A 21171-nucleotide genomic window follows, 5' to 3' on the forward strand; every position below is an offset into this window, starting at 1 on the left:
ACTAAAACTCAATCCTGGAATGCTTTTTTTAAAAGCACTGGCACTTTACTCTATGATACTTTTGCTTGTTTGCACAATTTCAATATATGAATTGCACAGCTTATTTATGTATGCCTAATAGCTGCTATGTATGCTTATATGCTTTTTTAGGTTTACAGTGAAGTTTTGCACTAGCCACTTTAATGTTTATGAGGACTTCGCACCATTAAGTTTTGGCACTTAGCATTTTATTTCTAACGTTTATGGGCTATAGACTCATATAGGGAAGTTAACCCTTCAGCACATATGCATTGAAATACTGCTGACATGCTGCTGACAGAACCAAAACAACATGTCATGTGAACGTAAACATAATTCCATTGTGCAATAGCACAGAGAAAAAACGCCAATGTTCCACCACCACCGGTACACCCTGTATTAATACCCTGTCCTTTGTCAAGGCCGCTCATCCATCCCTAACTGCAAGTCATCGCTCCATGTGCAATCACATGTAACAGCTGCGGAGCCTAACATGTATGGCTGATTGGCTGCAGCTCATGAAAACCTGTCCACACAGCAGAAATGCTGATCTGGGTATTATATAGCGTTAGAAGGCCATAAGAATGAGTAAAATAAACTGGATGCAGTTTACTGGCCAGATTCATGAATCGGTGGATGTTACGGGAAAGTAAACGGCTGGAGGGAGGAAGCGCCGCCCCCCCCCCCATCCGAAAGTCAGAGGACACAGGCCCCCCCAACCACTGCAAACACTGGGGGAAGGGGATGGACAGAAAATACACCCCCCCCATGCTGGCGTGACTTAAGGAGAAGAGGGAGGACGGACACCCCCCGAGCACCGGAGAAGCAGTCGGTGACCCCTCGAAGATGCCAGATAGGAGCATGTAACGAGGGCAGGCAGTCCTCCATGTCACCGGGAAACGGGTGAATGTTGCCCCCGCATTAGCATGGGCGGGCGGCCCCCTCGTGATGCTGGACCTCTATAGGGAGAGAGGAGCTGGCAGGCGGACGGGCGGCCGATCACTCTCCCCCCCCCCCTGGCGTGAGACACCGGGAGAAGTGGGCGGGCGGCCCCCACGGATGCCAGATCAGTATGGGGAGAGAGGAGCTGGCAGGAACTCTGATGTAAAGGGTGCTCTGAGAACCTCTATTTGCTTTAGTGTACTTACTCAGATGTGAGAGAGAGAGAAGGGAGATACTTCAGTCACAGACAGGGATGGATTGTGAGCTCACTCACCCCTTGGCACCTCTCATCCAGGTGTATCTGAGATTGTTGAACTTCAAATTTCCCCCAACTTTCCTTTTCTGAGGCACAGCTCTGGGGATCGGAGTGTGGGCAGACATAGATGGTGGGGGGGAGGTGCAGATGGAGCCCTCTCTTCTCTCCCTTCTGTGTGTGTGTTGGGGGGGGGGGTGGTTTGTTAATGCTGGCCTTGGGCAGTGTGAAAGAATGTAACAGACACTCTAAGCTTAGACAACTGCAGGGGAGTCATAGTCCAGTCTAAATAAAAACCCGGACACATAATTGCAAACCCGAACTGTCCGGGTGAATCCTGGACAGGTGGCAACCCTAGCATGAGAGCGGGAAGGGAGGCATCCAGAGCAGCCCTCCGTTGATGCCCCCCCCCCCCGTCCGCACCTACTGGAACCGCGAGAACCAAGACGAGATCCCTACAGCCTCCCATGCTGCTGCTCTGCTAGCCGAAACTGGAAGTGACATGTCAGCTAACCCAGAAATGAGCCGACGAATGCTCTGATGAAGGAGGAGGGATTTAAAGCCCTCAGACTCCTACAAATTCAGGCTAGCCTGCGGCCAGCCTTCCAACATATACACTCTGCATTTAGTGTAGACTAGATAGTCAGTGTAGACTCTATATTCAGGCAGTGTAGTATATATAACACAGTGTATTGAAGTGGTTAAGGGGAGCCCTGCGCCAATTTAAATTTTTTTTAATGGCGTGGGGGTAACCCCCAAAATCCATACCAGGTCCTTATCCAAACAAGCAGCCATGGCAGGCTAGGAAAAGGGGGGCGAGCGAGTGCTCCCCCTCCTGAACCATACCAGGCCGTTTGCCCTCAACATGGGGAGGGTGCTTTGGGGCCCCCCAAAGCACCTTGTCCCCATGTTGATGGGGACAAGGGCCTCATCCCCACAACCCTTCACCGTTGATTATGGGGGTCTGTGGAAGGGGGGTTTAATGGAATCTGGAAGCCCCTTTAACAAGGGGGCCCCCAGATCCCTCCCCCCCATGGGTATTAGGGATGAGCTTCGTGTTCGACTCGAACATTGGCTGTTCTTCCGTTCGGGCGAAGTCCGAACATTTTGGTCCGTTCGCGCCAAATTCGTGTGGCGCTCACGGCCCACAATGCACTGCGATGGCGCAGTGCATTGCTGGCTCATGATTGGCCAAGCATGCACTGTGACACCGCATGCTTGGCCAATCTCAGCGCCAGCAGCGAGGAGAGCCATGATTGGCCACAGGCAGGATGCCTGTGGCCAATCATAGCTCAGGCTGTGTAGTGCACGCCCCACACTATATAAGGCCGCCAGCGCTTCGGCCTTGTGTAGTGTGTTGGCGTCTGAAGCAGTGGGTGTTCTGTGTACCTTCAACACAGTACACACCGATCGTTTTCGGACGATTTTCGATCTTGCTGTTGTGTAGTGGTTGTTGTCTGCGTGCCCTGACCGCAGTATACACCGCTATATTCACCTCACCTATATAGCTAGTGATCTATCTTTTATAATAGAGCTTGCAGTCAGTAGTGTTAGGAGCTAGTGCGTGCTGTCTGCGTGCTCTGTACCCAGTACATACCGCTATATCCACCTACATAGCTCTTCTCTATTTGAGCCCACTTGCCATCTGCAGGAGTTATTGGAAGTTGTGTGTGCCTCCAGCACAGCACAGTATACATCTGTATATACCCCTTTATTTCTGGTGTTCTATAATAAAGGCATCTGCAGGAGTTAGTGGGTGTTGTGTGCCTCTAGCACAATATACACTACCCAACTGCTTTTTTACCCAACTCCCTTCAGGCCATTACCATTTCTGGAAGGCCAGCAAGGAGAGGCAGACAGGCACGAGCTGATAAAAGAGGGCAAGCAGGCTCTGTGTCTAGAGACAACAGTGCTGGTCGTGGACACGGTGCATTGTCATCAGCACGTGGCCATGGGACACGCTTGTCCTTCTTTTCGGCAGCTGGACATGTTGAGCCGCAACATGCCAACGACTTGGTAGAGTGGATGACCAAGCCCTCTTCATCCTCCTCATCCTCTCTCACCCAGTCTCAGGCTACTAGCAAAGCAGCTGCCAACGCATCGTCTTCCCTCCTCTCAATGTCATCATCAGTGACTCCTTCCCTAGGCCCACCACGTCCTCCTGAGGAGTCTCCTGAACTCTTTGAGCACAGTGTTGGGTACATGCTCCAGGAGAATGCCCAGTGTTTTGTAGCCTCTGATGATGACACTCAGCTAGAGGAAGGCAGTAGCGTGAATGCAGAGAGAGGGGATGCTCAAGAAGGACAGCAATCTGGCAGTCATGTTCCACAAGCTTCAGCATACTGCCAGGTTTGCTACAGCGATGAAGAGGGAGGGGATGATGAGGGCACTGACTCCACGTGGGTGCCTGGTAGGAGAGAGGAGGAGGAGGAGGCACATGTCCAACGAGGCAGGATGCCCTCCGGGGGCCAGTTTAGGGGCAGCACACTGACTGAATCACACCGCAGAGCTCCGCCTGTGCAGGGCGCTGCCTCTACACGTTATGCTAAAAGTTGTGGGCCTTTTTTGAGACAAGTGCATCAGATCGCACCGCTGCTATTTGCAACATATGTCTCAAGCGTATCTCGCGTGGCCAAAACATCAGCCGCTTGGGCACCACATGCTTGACCAGACATATGTTGACCTGCCATGCAGCTCGTTGGCAAGCGTACCTCAAAGACCCACACCAAAGAACAAAGCGGCCCTCTCCTTGCTCCTCATCAGCTGGCATCTCCAACCCCACTAGACCTTCAGTCCTCTCTGAAACCTGCACTGAGAGGAATGAAGGTGTAGAATTAGGTGTGTCACAGCCAAGTGCTTCCGGGCACTCTGCTAGCAGTACACCCACGTCCGATTATAACAGGCAAATGTCCCTGCCCCAGCTGCTGGACCGGCGAAAGAAGTTCACTCCCAGCCATCCACATGCCCAGCGGTCGAATGCTAGCTTGGCTAAATTGCTAGCACTTCAACTGCTGCCTTTTCAGTTGGTAGACTCGGCCCCCTTCCGTGAGTTTGTACAATGTGCAGTTCCTCAGTGGCAGGTCCCCAAACGCCACTTTTTCTCACGGAAGGCGATTCCGGCTCTCTACCGGCATGTGGAAGGCAATGTCCTTGCCTCCCTGGACAGGGCGGTCAGCGGTAAGGTGCATATTACCGCTGACTCATGGTCCAGCAGGCATGGACAGGGACGTTACCTGTCTTTCACGGCCCATTGGGTCACTCTTCTGGCAGCTGGGAAGGATGCAGGACAAGGTGCAGTAGTGTTGGAGGTTGTTCCGCCACCACGCCTCCAAAATGCTACTATTGGTTGTGACACACCTCTCTCCTCCACCCCCTCCTCTTCTTCTTCCTCCATGGCCCCTTCCAGTGCTCTGTCCTCAGAACCAGCGGTGCTCCGTAGGCGTTCCAGGGACTACGCAAGTACGCAGGCAAAACTATGCCATGCCGTGCTTGCGCTGGTTTGTTTGGGGGACAGGAGCCACACTGGGGCGGATGTTTTGTCAGCTCTGCAGGGACAGGCCGAGAGGTGGTTGACGCCACGCCAGCTTAAGCCAGGAATGGTGGTTTGCGACAATGGCACCAACCTCCTCTCCACCCTCCGACAGGGACAACTGACCCATGTGCCCTGTGTAGCTCACGTCCTTAACCTGGTGGTGCAGCGGTTCTTGGGCAGGTACCCTGGCTTACAGGATGTCCTGAAGCAGGCCAGGAAAGTCTGTGTGCATTTCCGCTGATCATTTAATGCCTGTGCTCGGCTGGCTGAGCTCCAAAAGGAGTTGAACCTGCCCAAGAACCGCCTTATATGTGACATGCCCACCAGGTGGAACTCAACGTTGGCCATGCTGCAGCGGCTGCACACGCAGCAGAGGGCCATCAATGAGTACCTGTGCGACTACGGCACCAGGACAGGGTCAGGGGAGCTCGGATTTTTCTCACCACGCCAGTGGGGCATGATCAGGGATGCATGCACTGTCCTGTCACCGTTTGAGGAGGCCACAAGGATGGTGAGCAGTGACAGTGCATGCATCAGTGACACTGTACCTCTTGTCCACCTGTTGGAGCATACGCTGCGTGGAATAATGGACAGGGCACTTGAGGCAGAACAGAGGCAGGAAGAGGAGGACTTCCTTGCCTCTCAAGGCCCCCTTTTTCCAGACAGTGTTCCTGCTGTGCCACCCATCACACAGGAAGAGGATGAGGAGGAGGAGGAGGATTGTGTGAGCATGGAGGTGAAGGCTGGCACTCAGCAACAGCAGCAGCAATCTTGTAGGGATGATTTACAGTCCCAAGAAACACGTGGACTTGTACGTGGCTGGGAGGAGGTAGATGCGGATCATGTTGTCCTTAGTGACCCAGAGGACTCCGGACTGAATGCCTCAGCTAACCTACGCTGCATGGCCTCCCTGATCCTGCAAAGCCTGCGGAAGGATCCTCGTATTCTTCGGATCAAGGAGAGGGACCATTACTTGCTGGCCACTCTCCTTGATCCACGGTACAAGGGTAAGGTTGCCGACCTTATCTTGCCATCGCAGATGGAGCAGAGGATGAGATATCTCCGGGAGGCCTTGCAGAAAGGTCTGTGCAACACGTTCCCAGATACTGGGAGGTTACAAACTCCTGGTCCTGGACAACGTGTTGCTGAGGCATCGGTCAGAAGGAGCGGTGGAGAAGGTGGCCGTCTGACTGATGCTTTCAGACAATTTTTTAGTCCGCAGCCCCAAGGTATGATCGGTTCCAGCAACCATCGCCAGCGTCTGATTTACATGGTGCAGGAATACCTAGGGGCAAGGTCAGACTTGGACACCTTTCCCACCGAAAATCCTCTGGCTTACTGGGTCTTGAGGATGGATCACTGGCCAGAGCTTGCACAGTATGCAATTGAGCTACTGGCCTGTCCTGCATCCAGCGTTCTTTCGGAATGCACCTTCAGTGCTGCTGGTGGCTTTGTTACCGATCACAGGGTCTACTGAATCAGTTGATCGACTGACCTTCATCAAGATGAATCAGTCTTGGATCACCCACAGCTACCAAGCACCTGAAGCTGATGTAACCGAATAATTTTTTTTTAAATATCACATCCCTTCAAGACTGCCTATGCTGATGCTGAGTGACTGTCCTGTTATGTTGATTGTCTATCCTCTTCCTCCTCCGATGATATGTTGGAAGAACATTTCTGTTTCTGGGTGATGCCATCAGCCCAATTTTTCTGCCCCTGTTTAACAGGGGCGTTTAATTACAATTTTTGATGCAATGCTTTGCAGCAGGGCTAATTCCTGCAATAAAACTAGAGTATATGGGAGAGGTTGCAGTGTCGTGGCACCAGTGCCTAAGGCCCAATTTTTCTGCCCCTGTTTAACAGGGGCGTTTAAGTACAATTTTTGATGCAATGCTTTGCAGCAGGGCTAATTCCTGCAATAAAACAAGAGTATATGGGAGAGGTTGCAGTGTCGTGGCACCAGCACCAGTGCCTAAGGCCTAATTTTTCTGCCCCTGTTTAACAGGGGCGTTTAATTACAATTTTTGATACAATGCCTTGCAGCAGGGCTAATTCCTGCAATAAAACAAGAGTATATGGGAGAGGTTGCAGTGTCGTGGCACCAGCACCAGTGCCTAAGGCCCAATTTTTCTGCCCCTGTTTAACAGGGGCGTTTAATTACAATTTTTGATGCAATGCTTTGCAGCAGGGATAATTCCTGCAATAAAACTAGAGTATATGGGAGAGGTTGCAGTGTCATGGCACCAGCACCAAAGGCCCAATTTTTCTGCCCCTGTTTAACAGGGACATGTAATTACAATTCTTGATATAATATTTCACAGGAGGGCCCATTCCTGTGCCCACCCAGAGTAACGGTGAGGACTTATAGTGTTGTGGCACCAGCACCACAACCACCAAAGGTCAATTTTTCTACCACTGTTCAACAATGGCATGTAATTACAATTCTTGATATAATCGTTCACAGCAGGGCGCTCCAGCGCCCACCAAGAGTCACTTTGAGGGCTTACAATGTTGTGGCAAAACCAACACCTTGTTCTGCCATTTCTGCAGAGCATATAGGGCAGGCCCCTACTTTCAAACATCCAACTTACAAACATCTCCTACTTGCAAACGGAAGGAGACAACAGCAAGTGAGATGAAAAAAGATGGACGACAAAACAAATTATACAGGGGTGATAACCCTTCCCTATGTTTTCCAAAAAGCTTAAAAATTTACTTTAAAAATGTACCAGTTGAAAATTACAAACAGATTCAACTTAACACAACAAACCTACACAGTCGCTGTCTTGTTTGCACCGCCTGTATACTGCTGTTCTGAGTATATAGGGCCTGGGGGCCACACGCATTTCCTTTTTTTAATATGGGTACGGGGTTCCCCTTAATATGCGTACAAGACCCAAAGGGGCTGGTAATGGGCAGGGAGGGCTACCCATGCCATTTTTCTCAATGATTTTCAACCATATTGCAGGAACCAGATATAACATTAAAACCGCAAGCAGCTTTAAATGACGTTATTTCCGTTAAATGTCATTTTGTGCAGGGACTGTTCTAAACACGGGAAACACGTGGCACTTCACAGGCATACTACAGACACCCCCCAGGCACCATATTTAAAGGAATATTTCACTTTTTTTTTCCACTTTAATCGTCAATAAAATCAGTGCTCCCGCCAAAACGGCCGTTTTTTGGGGCAGGAGCCAGGTCCCCAAACCCTTTTTAGGACAGTATCTTGCATATTAGCCATTGAAATTAGCACTTTTAATTTCGAACGTTCGAGTCCCATAGACTTCAATGGGGTTCTAACGTTCGTACGAATTTGGGGTCCGTTCGAAAGTTCTGGTGCGAACCGAACCGGGGGGTGTTCGGCTCATCCCTAATGGGTATGGGGTACATTGTACCCCTATCCATTCACCAAAAAAAGTGTCAAAAAAGTAAAAACGACAGGAGGCAATTTTTGACAATTCCTTTATTAAAAAAAAAAATTGTCCCGCGATGTCCATCCATCTTCAATCACGGCACCCGTCCGTTTACGTCACCAGGTTGCCCCGCACTTGCTTATATAACAGCTGTCACCGCCAAGAGACAGCAGTCTGTGGGATGCCTCCCATCGAGGCGGAGCTTTTTTTTGGGGGGTCCAAAAGAAGATGAAGATGGATGAATATCGCGGAAAACTTTTTTTTGTTTAATAAAGGAATCGTCAAAAATTGTGTCCTCAACAGGGGCGTTGCTAGGTGGCAAAAAGACCAGGGGCTTCAGTCTGAGTCCAGCACCGGGGGGGTGTTACCTACCTGGCACACACTGACCTACACTTACCTACCTGACATGCACTGACTTACCTGGCCTACACTGACCTACCTGACACGCACTGCCGCACACTGACCTACCTGATGCGCACTGACCTACCTGGCGCACACTGACCTACCTGACGCACACTGACCTACCTGATGCGCACTGACCTACCTGACATACACGGACCCACACTGACCTACCTGACCAAACTTCAGGTGGCTTTACCTCCTGCAGCACAGCTATGGTGTGCAGCTGCGTGCCCATCACAGTAGAGTAGACAGCAGGGCCTGCTGAGCAGGCACTCCAGGCAGCCAGAGCCATGACAGGACAAGAACGCAGGAGAGGAGAGGAGGACAGGACACATGACAGGAAAGCCATACCCATGACGCGGCATGATGGGCGCATTGTAATTCCTGCCTTCTGGAGCCTGCGGCGCCTTTGGCATAGCTCAGCGATATCTCACGGTCCCGCATTCATTGGACATGTGAGATGTCCATGATAGGCACTGCTGGGTTCAGGAGGTGCCTATGATGGACGTCTCACTGGTCCAATGCCGGGATCGTGGGCGGGACAGTGTGACGTCCAATAGACTTGGAAGTTAGGCGCCGCAGCCCACGTGACCGGACTTTGTGCTCGCTGCTCAGATCAATCCCCGCTCATGCGCAGTGCAGCGCCTCTCTCGGGTGACTCAGAGCTCATAATTGTTTTATAAATGGCCGAGACTTGAGGCTTTTCGGGTACCCACTCGGGGGCTCCAGCCACCCTCCTGATGCCACTGGTCCTTAATCAACTTTCTCTGTTTTAAAAGTGAGATATCTGGAGTCTGTTTAGACCCCTGATATTTCGCCAAAGCCCCCAACAGGGCTGCTAAGAAAAATTGTCAAAAAATAATAAAAAATAAAATAGTAAATTAAAAAAATATATATAAACAATTATGTAAAAAGTCAAATTGTAAACAAATACTAAAAAATAATAAAAATAAAATCCATATTCTACCCTTCTGACCTTTTTTAAGGTATACTCAGTTGATATTAGTATAATTTCTTTTTTTTTAAAAAGGGAGCAGAACCCGATGATCTTTAATCTCTCTCATTTTGTACAGGTATATCTCCACCTTTCGAAGGTTGCCCACACCTGGATTAGGGTGTCTGTGCTTGTGGCATGGAGAAACTACAAAATGTCTTCAACATTTCAGAACAAGTCCTGTTGAATGTGACTCACTAACTAATTTGTGCCCCCTACAATGCTGGTTAAGTTACCTGTGCCACATCTGATATTTCTCTCAGCAAGCTCTATTGTAAAAGATCAGATGAATAAAGCATTAAGAGAGATAGACAACGCGAAAAAAAAAAAGAAAACACAGATAGCATGAATAAATTAAACCAAACAATCTATCTACTAGATGTCAGTCTAAACAATATTTTCCTTCACTGGCTTGATTAGGCACCTAGGTAAGTAAAACACAGACTAATGTCTTCAGGGGCTCCAAGGCTTCATAGTAAGTGACAAATGGCTGCATGTTGTCCCTGGGCTTGAAGTGTGGAATCCAGGACAATAGAGTGGCCACCCCTCTCCTGGGCCTCCAGGCAGCTGCAGATCCCTTAACTTTGACAGTGCCTCCCAGCTCCCATAGTCCCCCTCAACTTCCTATACTAGCTAACAGTACCCAGTGGGCCCCTGGGAGCTCTTTGCCACCACAGTGCCCCCCCCCCTCAACCTCCCACAATGCCAGCCCCCTCCAGAAATCCATTCCTTACAGGGCCCCCAAGCCTGAGCCCCCCCCCCCCCCCCCCCACAGTGACACCGAGCATCATCCAGAGCCTTCCAGCATTTCAATGCATACAAGTTTGGAATGCTCATATAAACCTTATTCTTTACTGTTGGGGCATGGAAGATTTGGAAAAATTTACAGGGCACTGGTCTCCAAAGGGTTCAAAACCACTGCTTTAGACCTTACTTTTTACCTTTATCTGTTGAGATCCCCTGCCACCCTAATACAGGATGTAAATTATGGGGACTCTCTCTATTTCTGTCCAAAAATGATCCCTGCTTTTTCTAGATCTGTTGCAGAGCTCAAGGTTCTGTAATCTTTTTGCATAAACTGCCAGATTGGCAAAAGGAATGCTTAGATTGCTAGCAAAAATCAGGCTGTGCATTTATTATACTTCAAACTAATAATATAATATTGATTTTTTGATTATGATTTATGTTCTAAATGCTGTTCTGTGATAAAATGTACTAACTAAAAGAAGTGCTTTACCTTGCAGGTAATGTAAGGTTAAAATTGCACATTTTCTACAGTGCTCCAAGCTCATTTCTTTTATTATACACAGAAATATACACTGCAATATGTTTCTAGCTATTATCCTAGAAGGAAGTAGAAGTAAAAAAAAATAGTTGCCCAGGTTAATTTGTATAAATATAGCTCTACAGTTTCCTGGTAGAAGCACGGATTTCTATTTTAGTGCATTTCATCCACTGACTGTCTAAATATGCACTTGTGCAATCAGAAGAATGATCTGTTTGTAGTCTGTAAGTACTGTAACAATTTTTATATATTTGGCTTTTTATTATTAAGTTATTTAATATATAGTGTAGCATTGCATAGACATAATATTATATAGCTATGCAGTTGAGCCTGCAAGTAGTTCATTAAAACGTTAGAATTTTATTTAACAAGTCATACAAATGACTTTTACATGTTATGTATATGCAATTGATTGTTGAAGCTTTTTGTTCCTTGACATTTAAAGGCATTTAGCAATTACAAATACACGTTTCTCAAAAGTGAAAATATGTTGCACTAAGCAGAATCTTAAAAAAAGTGCATTGAAAGCTTTTGCTAGGAATTGTATGTTATGAAGAGCTTCCAACTGACCCTGATTTCGAGGGACTGTCCCTCATTTGTAACAAAGTCCCTCTGTCCCTCTTTCCTGCTCATTTGTCCCTCATTTTGGTCTTATCTGTATAGTCGTGTATATATAGTATATAGTTTTATATAAATTGCACTACTAATCTCTTAATGATTTAAAAAAAGCGTTTTACAGTGCTAAACTTTTCATCCAGTTTTATAAATTGCTGCATTTGTAAATTCCAACAAGCCAGTATAAAGGATTTTTTTTTAAGGGGGCGCGTCCTATGCCTACATGCTAGTAGGTGTCCCTAATTTCCACCTCAGAAAGTTGGGAGGTATGGTTGTGTGTGAAATTTGTCTGAAAAACGACACTGTATTTTTAATGTAACCTATACTAGGAAATGGGTGCTCGTTCACTGAGTGGGTTGAATACGGAAGGGTGCATCACTCCAATACCAGAATTCATAGTAGTTTGTATTAGTACAGTGGCAGAAAATGCTGAGGCATGCGTGAGTGTGGTGGCAGAGAGCACAGAAACAGGTTTTAAGTGTAGTTCCAAGTGAAGTATTAGAAATGGTGAGAGCAGGGAGTGGGAATGGGGGGTTAGATGCAGTGGTGAGAGTCGATGTTTGTGTACAAAGTCTGGTGCGGGCAGAGGAGAATGCAGGTCAGCTGTGGTGGTGAAAGCGAGGGTGGCAGTTGTTGATGACGGCGTGATGGGGCAGGAATGTGTAGGTTTCAAGGGGAATGCATGCATAGTACCGATGGGGAAATATGGTGTTGGATGCTGTTGCAGTGGTTGTGAGGTGAATGGTTGCAGGCATTGTGGTAGTTGGTACCTCTGCCAGCTGTGTAATCTGCAGTGGGAGCCAGGGGGTAGGGCAGTGGTCTGAGCTGACAGAGACAGAAATTATAAGGTTGTGTTCCATGTGGATGTGGCAGGTATTGGTGCCAGTTTGACTCACACAACCTCTAGAGTGAACCTGGCATTTAGTGACAATGCTGATCTCCTCTAATCTGCTGCAATCTTTTCAGATAAATCAGCTCCCAACACAGGACGTTTTGCATCACTAACGTAATTGTGGCTGCAACATGTCCATGATCTACTGAAGAGAGATGCAAATATGTTATCAGCAATGAACAGTTGGGTTGATAGCTGTTGGTTCTGGCCATGTGTGTAGATTGCTGGAGGTTAGAGATCAACAGCACTGTCACTAAATGCTGGGTCCTACTTCCTCTGCATGCGCAGTAGATTTCTGCAGTCTCCTATGGGGTGGGAAGACACATCAAATTTTATGGGAAGAAGACACACTGGTCACAGGTAAACATTGCGGACTTGATACCAGACCTTTGTGAGTATACACAGTAAGAGGAGATGACTCTGGGGACCCTGATGTAAGTTGTGGTAACTCTGAGAACCCTGATGTAAGCGAGTGACTCCGAGGACCTTTATATAGAGAGGGTAGCTCTGGAGACCCTGATGTAAGAGAGTGTTACTCTGGGGCCCCCCGATGTAAGGGGGTAGCTCTGGGGATCTGAGGTAAAGGGGTGTGACTCTGCAGACCCTGATGTAAGGTGCAAGACTTTGGGGACCCTGATGTTTGAGGGGTGGTGGCTCTGGAGATCCTGATGCAAGGGGTGGTGGCTCTTGGAACTCTGATGTAAGGTGTGGTGGTTTTGGGGACCCAGATGTAAGAGGGATGACACTTGGGACCCTGATGCAAGGAGGGTGTTTCTGGGGACTTTGATGTTAAGGGGGTGGCTCTGGGGACTCTGATCTAACGGAGGAGCTTTGGCAACTGTGATGTAAGGGGGTGACTGTGGGGACCCCAATGTAAGGGGGGGTGACTCTGGGGACCCTGATGTAGGGGGTGGTGACTCTGGGGACCCTGATGTAAGGGGTGGCGACTCTGGGGAACCTAATGTAAGGAGGACTCCCATATTAAGGGGTGATTCTTGGAAACCTGATGTAAGGGGGGAGACTATGATATGAAGGGGAGGACTCTGATGGTGATTCATTATGTAAAGGGGGAATTTGATGTGAACGGGGGGGGGGGTCATCCTGACTGCTGCACTCTATATGTTGTTTTGTATGCTACTTATTCCTTTATGCTACGTTCAACTGAAACTGGTTGACATTTGACCAGTGTGTACAGCAGCCTATCCGACAGAAGCTGGTCTCACGATCTGCTGTCATACTGGCATGCTGGGAAACCAGCATCCGCTCAGCGCAGCAGACAATTTTCTGCCAGTGATGATCAGTGTGTTCTGATGGGGCAGTCCCCTGTCATAACACGCAGGCACAGTAGGGGAGATTGCCGCACTAACATCACTTAGTTGGTACAGCGACCTGTCAGGTTTTTTTTGTTCAGCTTGCTGGGTTGAAGGAAAAAAACTTTTGATATGTACATAGCATCAAGGTAGGCTCAGATAAACAAAAGTGATCACTTTCTGTGTGCTCTATTGTTGTGAAAGGCAGCTGGCATCTCTACCAGGTCAGAAACATACATGTTAGGGCTCATGCACACAGGACATTTTACAGCTGCTGTTAGGGTCGTTTGAATTTTTTTTAACTGCCTCTAAAAGCCCCTCTATGTTAGCCTATGTGCCCATGCACACATAAACTGTCAGAGGTGTTTGGAGGCATAAGGGTTTAGAGGCAGTAGAAAAAAATGACAACTGTGCTTCCAGGAGCAGTAAAAACGAAAAATGTCAAAAGAATCGTCTAAACACGACAAGCTGCATTTAGCCACGTTTAACGTTTTTATGCGTTTTAACATTATAAAGAGCGTTTTTAATGAACAAACGCTAACACCAAAAAACTTGGGAAACCACGCAATAAAGCTAATGTGAAAATGCGACAGATGTTTTTAGCGATGCTGTGGCGCTGGCGTTTTAAAATGTCCTGTGTGCATGAGCCCTCAGAGTTGAGGGAAGCTCTCTCCCTGTGAACTGTCCAGCCCTCTTTACACTCTAGGTTCAGACATATTGTGTACACCTTTAAATAACACACCGGCACAAGGTAGATTGATTAGCTCTCTCAGATTTTACTTAATCAAGAGGAGAGTCTTGTTATAGGGTATTAGTCAGCTAAGTCCTTGATAAACAGCCAAGACTCAGTTGAACGTGTCCCCAAAAGCAATGAGATGACAGGTTTAAATCACAGATACAAAATATCAATGTACACATAGCAAACAATACCGAATGGATTTCAAAAAGGGCTACTGGTTGCTGTCTATAATACCACTGCTAAAGGGGAACCCCCGGCCAGCCTATTATACCTTTAATCCTAATGAAAGATGAAGCAATATAGGTGCAAGTGGTGTGTCCCTTTAAATAGCAATAGAATAGTAGTGTCCAGGATGCAAGGCCTTGCAATTGTCTTCCCCGCCACATTCTAGCTCAAAGAAACAAAGATTCTAAGTGTGGCACAATCATATGCAGTCAAGGCAAAGCAGCTGAGACTGACTAGTAGTAATCTTTAAGGCAATTCCAGGTGTAAGGTGTATACAGTATCCTGTGGAGTATGCTAGTGGCTGGTATTGTATTTCTGGGCAGGTACCCGCTCACCAATCTGGAGAACAGTGTAGAAAATTCCTGAAGAGCAATGCAAGTCAATTTTTCCTTCTGCAGGGGCTTCTGAATGGGCTGAGATAACGGTCTGGCTGCTGGAACAGTGAGTCGCCTGGTCCTGCTAATTACAGCGATGCTGCGGTGATGCCCCTTGTGAAGCAAATGGCAATGGACCCTCCTCCTGGGTTGGAGCTGGGAGCTCTGTGTTGCAATGTGGTAGGCCACAGTCCTCTTGCACAACAGCAGAGGAGGTATTTACTTGATGAACCCCATTAAGCAAGAGAGACTTGGACCTGGTCTGCTGATCCTTTTACTCCGTTCACTCCTTAGAACAGATGACCTGCTGGGCGGTGTAGTTAATGGATAGTTCTGCAGATCAAGGATGTCTGTTCAGGAAACTACAGTTCCCACAATGCTTTCTGCTTGGCTCAGAAATATGATGCAAGTAATCTGAGCCTAGCACTAGGGGAATACAGAGACAGTCTAAGAGGGCAGAGATAAGTCTGCTGTGCCAGATAACTGTAGTTTGCTGTCAGGTACACATCCAACAGGAGGAGGAGCCAATGAGGAGAGGTGTCCCTTTGGATGGAGCCACACTGAACTGAGATCTTTATTAGAGATGAGAGAATTACACGGGGGGGGGGGGGGGGTTAACTAATGATTTGTGCAAGTTGAGGGGGGGTATTTGTGCTAGGAGGGGGGATTTGGGGGGAGAAGAGCATGTGTACTAGAAGCAAGATTTGGGAGCAGGGATTTGGGGGAGGAGGGGTCAGATTTGTTCTGCGAGGGGGAGATTTGGGGTGGGGGACAAAGATTTGTGCTGAAAGGGGTGAGCATGCAGAGTAGTACCGTTTTTTTGTTTTGTTTTGGGGGGGGTTGGTGAAAGGGTAATTTTGGGGGAGAGTATTGCTTGTGGGGAGCATTGTGCACTCTCCTGCCCCCTACACCGTGCATTACACAACCCTAGCTTCGGCACCCTTTTTGTTATGTACTCCCAATGCTTACTGTGCATTACATACTTGTGAACCCTGCTCTCTGTGTGTTATGTACTTCTAAACCTGACACTGACTGCAGAACTCTGTGCATTATATACTCCTGACTTTTGCACTCTCTGTGCATTGCACACCCTGGATCTTTTTGGACTCTGTCTTATAGACTCCTGCACTATATACAATATATGTACATTCCATACTTCTCATCAAAGTGTCTCAACAGTTGCTGTTTGTTAAGCAGCCCCTGAAAATTTTAATTCAATTACCCCCCTATCGTTTTCAGCCAAGGAAGCTGCCATCTTTGCCTCTGTTTAATCCAGAACTGCCATGATGCTGCACATGTGATCAGTTATGACACCAGCCATCGGATGGTTTGACAATTTGGTTGAGAGCACAACCAATGGGAGTGTTACATTTCTGGCAGATGCCGTAAATGAAACTGGTAAATGGATGGGTTTACTTCCAGTTTAAGGTAGGCTCAGACAAAGTGTTAACTCTGTCTATTTTCAGCGTGCACAAAAGCATATGTACAGTAACAGAGTCTCAGTCTCATTTGATTTAGTGATTGTGCTGAGGATTACATGTGCATGTAACACTCTTGCTTGTGGCACAGCAATCAATGCATATTTTGAGGTACAAGGAAGCCTAGTTTTTTTTTTAAACTATACACCTTAAGCCCCTCCCACTGTTAAATTTGTCATCACCACACCCACCATTATCCATACCACTCTTTGCCATGGTGTGCTACGTGTCCCACAGGTCAGTCATCCTGAATTGTCCCTTATTCTCAAGTTCTAAAGTTGGGAGGTATGCCTTTAGTAACCGCTTACTATCCAGCACTAGAAGGGATAAGAAAGATAATCAAAGATTTGCTACCCATAATAACAGACAATGAAACTCTAACAGAAATATTGCAACAGGCCCCAATTTTGGCTTTTAGGCAACCAACCGACCTCAGACATAAATTAATCATCAGGAAACTTTATTCTGATTACGGAGGCACAAATACCAAAACCGAGTCTTGCAACATAAAAGGCTGCAAACTATGACAAAATATCTCTCTTAAAGTGACCTACAATGTTACAGTATCATATAGCTGTACCTACAGTAATGTTGTGCACCTCTTTCAATACAAAAAATCCAACCACAGATCTTACCTTGATGAAACTGCACAGAAATTACAAAAAAAAAATAATACATTTACGCAGGCATGTGCTTTTAAACTACTAGGCCTGCAGGGAGAGGTGCTGCAGGCCTCTGGCCTAGTAGCAGCGAGCAATCAGAGCCAGCTTAAAAAGGAAGTAAACCCTAATGGGTTTAATTCCTCTTTGATTCCCTGCAAAGGTAAAGCATAATGGACTACTATGCATCGCATAGAGTCCATTATGTGTGACTTACCTGACATAGGAGCCAGCAAAGTCAACGATGTCCCCTGTAGTTCCGAGCGTCCATCTTCTTGGTGGGTCTCGCTGCTCCGGCGCTGTGATTCGCCGGAGCAGCGATGATGTCACTCCCACGCATGCGAGCCGACACTCGCCGCGATCTGCAGCTTACCCAGTGCGCCTGCACGCCGCTGTCTTCAGGTAAATATCTCCTAAACCGTATAGGTTTAGGAGATATTTCTTGGACCTACAGGTAAACCTTAATCCTACAGGTAAACCTTAATCTAGGCTTAAATGTAGGTCAAAGTGGTTTGTAAGGGTTTACAACCACTTCAGAGTGGGTCCTTCTTGCTTACAGAAGAAGATGTGGCATTACATTAGTAACTTCAGGATAAGTTTGTGCAGGAGGAGAGGATTTCTGGGAATATCACCCTTACACAGTCAAGAGTGATTTCCTCATCCTTAAACGTCATGGGTGAGGAAATTCTGGGAGCAATAGTCTGCAGGAGTTAAGCAGAGGAGAAGAAATAGTCTGCATGGTGATGCAGGATTAAGATCATAACTTTTGAACAATGTACATAATTTCTTCTGGCTCAAACTATAGGGTTAATCTGAATAATCTCTAAATATGATAGCAAAATTAATTATTCTATGGGCGTCCCATATACCTTTCTCCCCAACCAGGTTGTAATTCCCCCCCCCCCCCCCCCCCATAAACAAACAAACAAAAAAAAAACAGCAAAAGACTGTTCATTGTCTCTGCATGTGATATATGGGAGTCTGGCAATGGGGTGTATTGGTGGATGTTTGTTACTGGTGGCAACTGCACCGCTACACAAGCAACGTTGGACCCACCTGGGTCGGAGCTGGGATGACTGTGTTGCCGTGTGGTAGGCCGCAACCCTCTCGCACAGCATCGGAGGGGTGATTAATTGATGGACCCCGGTAAGCAAGAGGCTTGGGCCTAGTCTGCTGGCCCTTTTTAAAGCCTCTCCAAAGGTTCTATTTTTGGAACAGATGGCATGCTGGGAGGTGTAGTCCAGGGATAGTTCTGCAGAATTAGGATGTCTGTTCAGGAGACTGCAGTGCCAACACTACTTTCTGCTGGGCTAAGGAAGATGATGCAAGTCATTTCAAGCCCAGCACTAGAGGAATACAGGAACGGTCAAAGAAGGTAGAGGGTAAGTCCGCAGTGCCAGATAACTGTAGTCTGCTGTCAGCTACATGGTAATTTTTTTTTTATTGATTTCACTGGCTGAGCAAAAAAAAAACTAGCTTTGAGATCCGAAAAAGTGACCTGGCAAAAAAACAAATAAGGAAATACACTAACAGAATTTAATTAATTTTTTTTTCATCAGTAATGGGATCGAATTGACGTTAATTTTTGAAGGAGCAGGTTGGATATGATTCTTTAATGAACACATTTGTGTATGTGGTTTTTGTTCTTGAAAGTTTATTCGTTCCAAAATTAAATGTTAAATTAAACTACATTTTTAAAGTACATTTAAATGACATTTATCAAGTCATCAAATGTACTCAGAATTTTCAAACTAATGTAGCACTTACCCCCAAAGGAGCTGCTGGTATTTGATTGGGTTTACCATTATCTCACTAGTCCATGTGTCCGTCATAGGGGGTCCCATTAAAGAGTTTTCTCATAGATTTCAGCTCCGACACTTTTTTCAAATGCTTTATTGACAAAAACCAATAGAGGGATGGAGGGTTAAGGGGAATTCAGGTACCTTGTAATTGAGGGTCAGGAGTACTTCTTGATTCAGAGGACAGCTGATCCACAACTGGATCCAGCAACCACTGGATAGGCCTCTCTCACTGACCTAGCAGCCTATGCGATGCTCGTCATAGTCTCTGCCACAAACTCGAACAATTAGTAGAACCGTTGCACAATCCTTTGTCACAGGATTGTGTAATCAGCAACTTTTTGTAATGTCAAAGAACAATCACGCAGTACCAGTTTTTTTCAGCTGTGCGGTAAAGGACCCAGATGCGTCCTCCAACTGAGTCTCCAGGCTCTTCTAGAGGCACCAGCCTTGTTGCTCAGTCCTCTCCCTGAAAAGTCCTTCCCTGGATCCTCCAGTCGCTTGGCATCTTCCCGCAGGCAAGACAGCACAGGACCACCCCTGGATCGGTAGGCCCCAGGACTTCTGGGCCTACCCTTCAGTAACGAAGCCTCATGCCAGCCTGCCCCGAGACAATTTGGAAGGCAGCAGCACACCTTAGGCCAGGAGGGCCATCAGGTCGAAACAAAATCCTGTCACGGGGTCTGTCCCTTAAGTGCCCTCTCCCAGAATGCACAGTGGGCAGACCACACCCACTGACTGTTTCCGGGCAAAGAGGCACTTCAATACTCGTTGCAATTTCCGACCTTGGCCAATCTATAAGGGTGCCACCCCTCGGCCAAAGGGAAAACCACACAACTAGCTGAACTGGAATAGAATTTCAACATAATCAGTCTGAGCTAAACTACAGCTCAGATAAAACTACATTTATATTTATAGCATCTGCCCATCAGGAGCAGGGCGCTACACTAACTTTAATTCCAAAAATGTACTAGTGTTTTTCAGCTTAAGTGCTGTCACAAATAACCCCATGGTGGCATATCTTCTTTCATTTTGGTCATTTTTAGGGCTAATAAGCAAGCTATTATCAAAAAAATGTATGAGAAGCCATTCATTCCAGTGGGAAAATAAATAAAAACAAACAAAAATAAGGAAATCTCCCTATTTGTCATCTGAATTCCCATGGGTCCTTGACAACTCCAAAACATACCGACAAAATCCCTGCTGTGAGTTTACCCTTTTATAGAAAGGGGGCAGAATTATCCATTAAAATTATGGTCTTTTGATTCATCTGACCAAGGCAAAAGCTTTCTACTTAATTATAGGTTGTTCCCCATTTCTGTCAGCGAACCTGCAAGGTTTTTGAACAAAAGTATGTGATTCAACGAATAACCTCTAAATAACCTAATTAGGGTGGTATGACTCCAGAGCAGTGATTCTCCAACTCCAGAGGTTGCTAGGGGTTCCTTCAGCATTGGGCAATTTCTGCCTCTCCAATAACTTCCCACTAACACCATTGATCTTTTTAGCTATCTGTAAAGAGGTAATTCTTCCCAATGACCACAAGTGTAAGGACCATTCTTCCCACTGACCATTACACTAGTGTATCATAAGTTGTAGATTTCAAATTTTTAGCAGGGGTTCCCCGAGACCAGAGAACTATTTCAAGGGTTCCTCTGTGTTGAAAAGGTTGAGAAAGGCTGCTCCAGAGCATGATTATAGTATTTGTAAACAGAATACAGGAAAGACAAACTGCAAGAAAAGGAGTAGTATTCGTCTACCATAATCAGATTGTATGAATTCAAAATGTTAATGCGTTGCGTCTTTTTATTTTGTTTTCTTTGGAGATCACTTGACTGTACAGCTTCCTTTGGTTTGTACTTCCACATAGCAGGGGGCAAATCAGTATAGTGGGTAGGCAGAGGATGACCTCACACACTGGGGAAACATGTCCTGTCTGTGTGTGTGCTGCATCCCAGAAGCTGCTGTCTTGAGAGCTGCTGTCAATCAACACAGTGGGCCTGGATGGGGGGGGTCACGACCAAACTGACTATGGTAAATACAGGCACGATGTACATGGGCAGCGTCTCCAGGCATTTCAAAGGAAATAAGGACCTCAATGAAGAACAGGCTAAATTTACCCACAACATAGGAAAACAGACAAATACATGTGATTTGAATTTTTGGAGTAATGTACACTTTAATTAGATTGATGTGCAAAAAAATGCACTTTATTCTGTGTTTGTTTACTCATGG

The 21171-nt window shown here is 46.7% G+C and overlaps 1 protein-coding gene across 1 annotated transcript in view; it reads left to right on the forward strand.

Moving 5' to 3' along the window:
- The first annotated feature begins 10942 nt into the window (after window positions 1-10942).
- The window catches only part of ZC3H12D (zinc finger CCCH-type containing 12D), a 78438-nt gene continuing 68209 nt past the window's right edge, over window positions 10943-21171 (forward strand). The window contains exon 1 of the mRNA XM_077486685.1: window positions 10943-11069. The gene's annotated coding sequence lies outside the window, so the exon portion shown is untranslated. The remainder of the gene's footprint in view (window positions 11070-21171) is intronic.

This window comes from Lithobates pipiens, unplaced genomic scaffold (genome assembly GCF_037356315.1).
Source record: "Lithobates pipiens isolate NorthernLeopardFrog02 unplaced genomic scaffold, aLitPip1_a1.2 Scaffold_18, whole genome shotgun sequence".
In the NCBI taxonomy this organism is placed as follows: domain Eukaryota; kingdom Metazoa; phylum Chordata; class Amphibia; order Anura; family Ranidae; genus Lithobates; species Lithobates pipiens.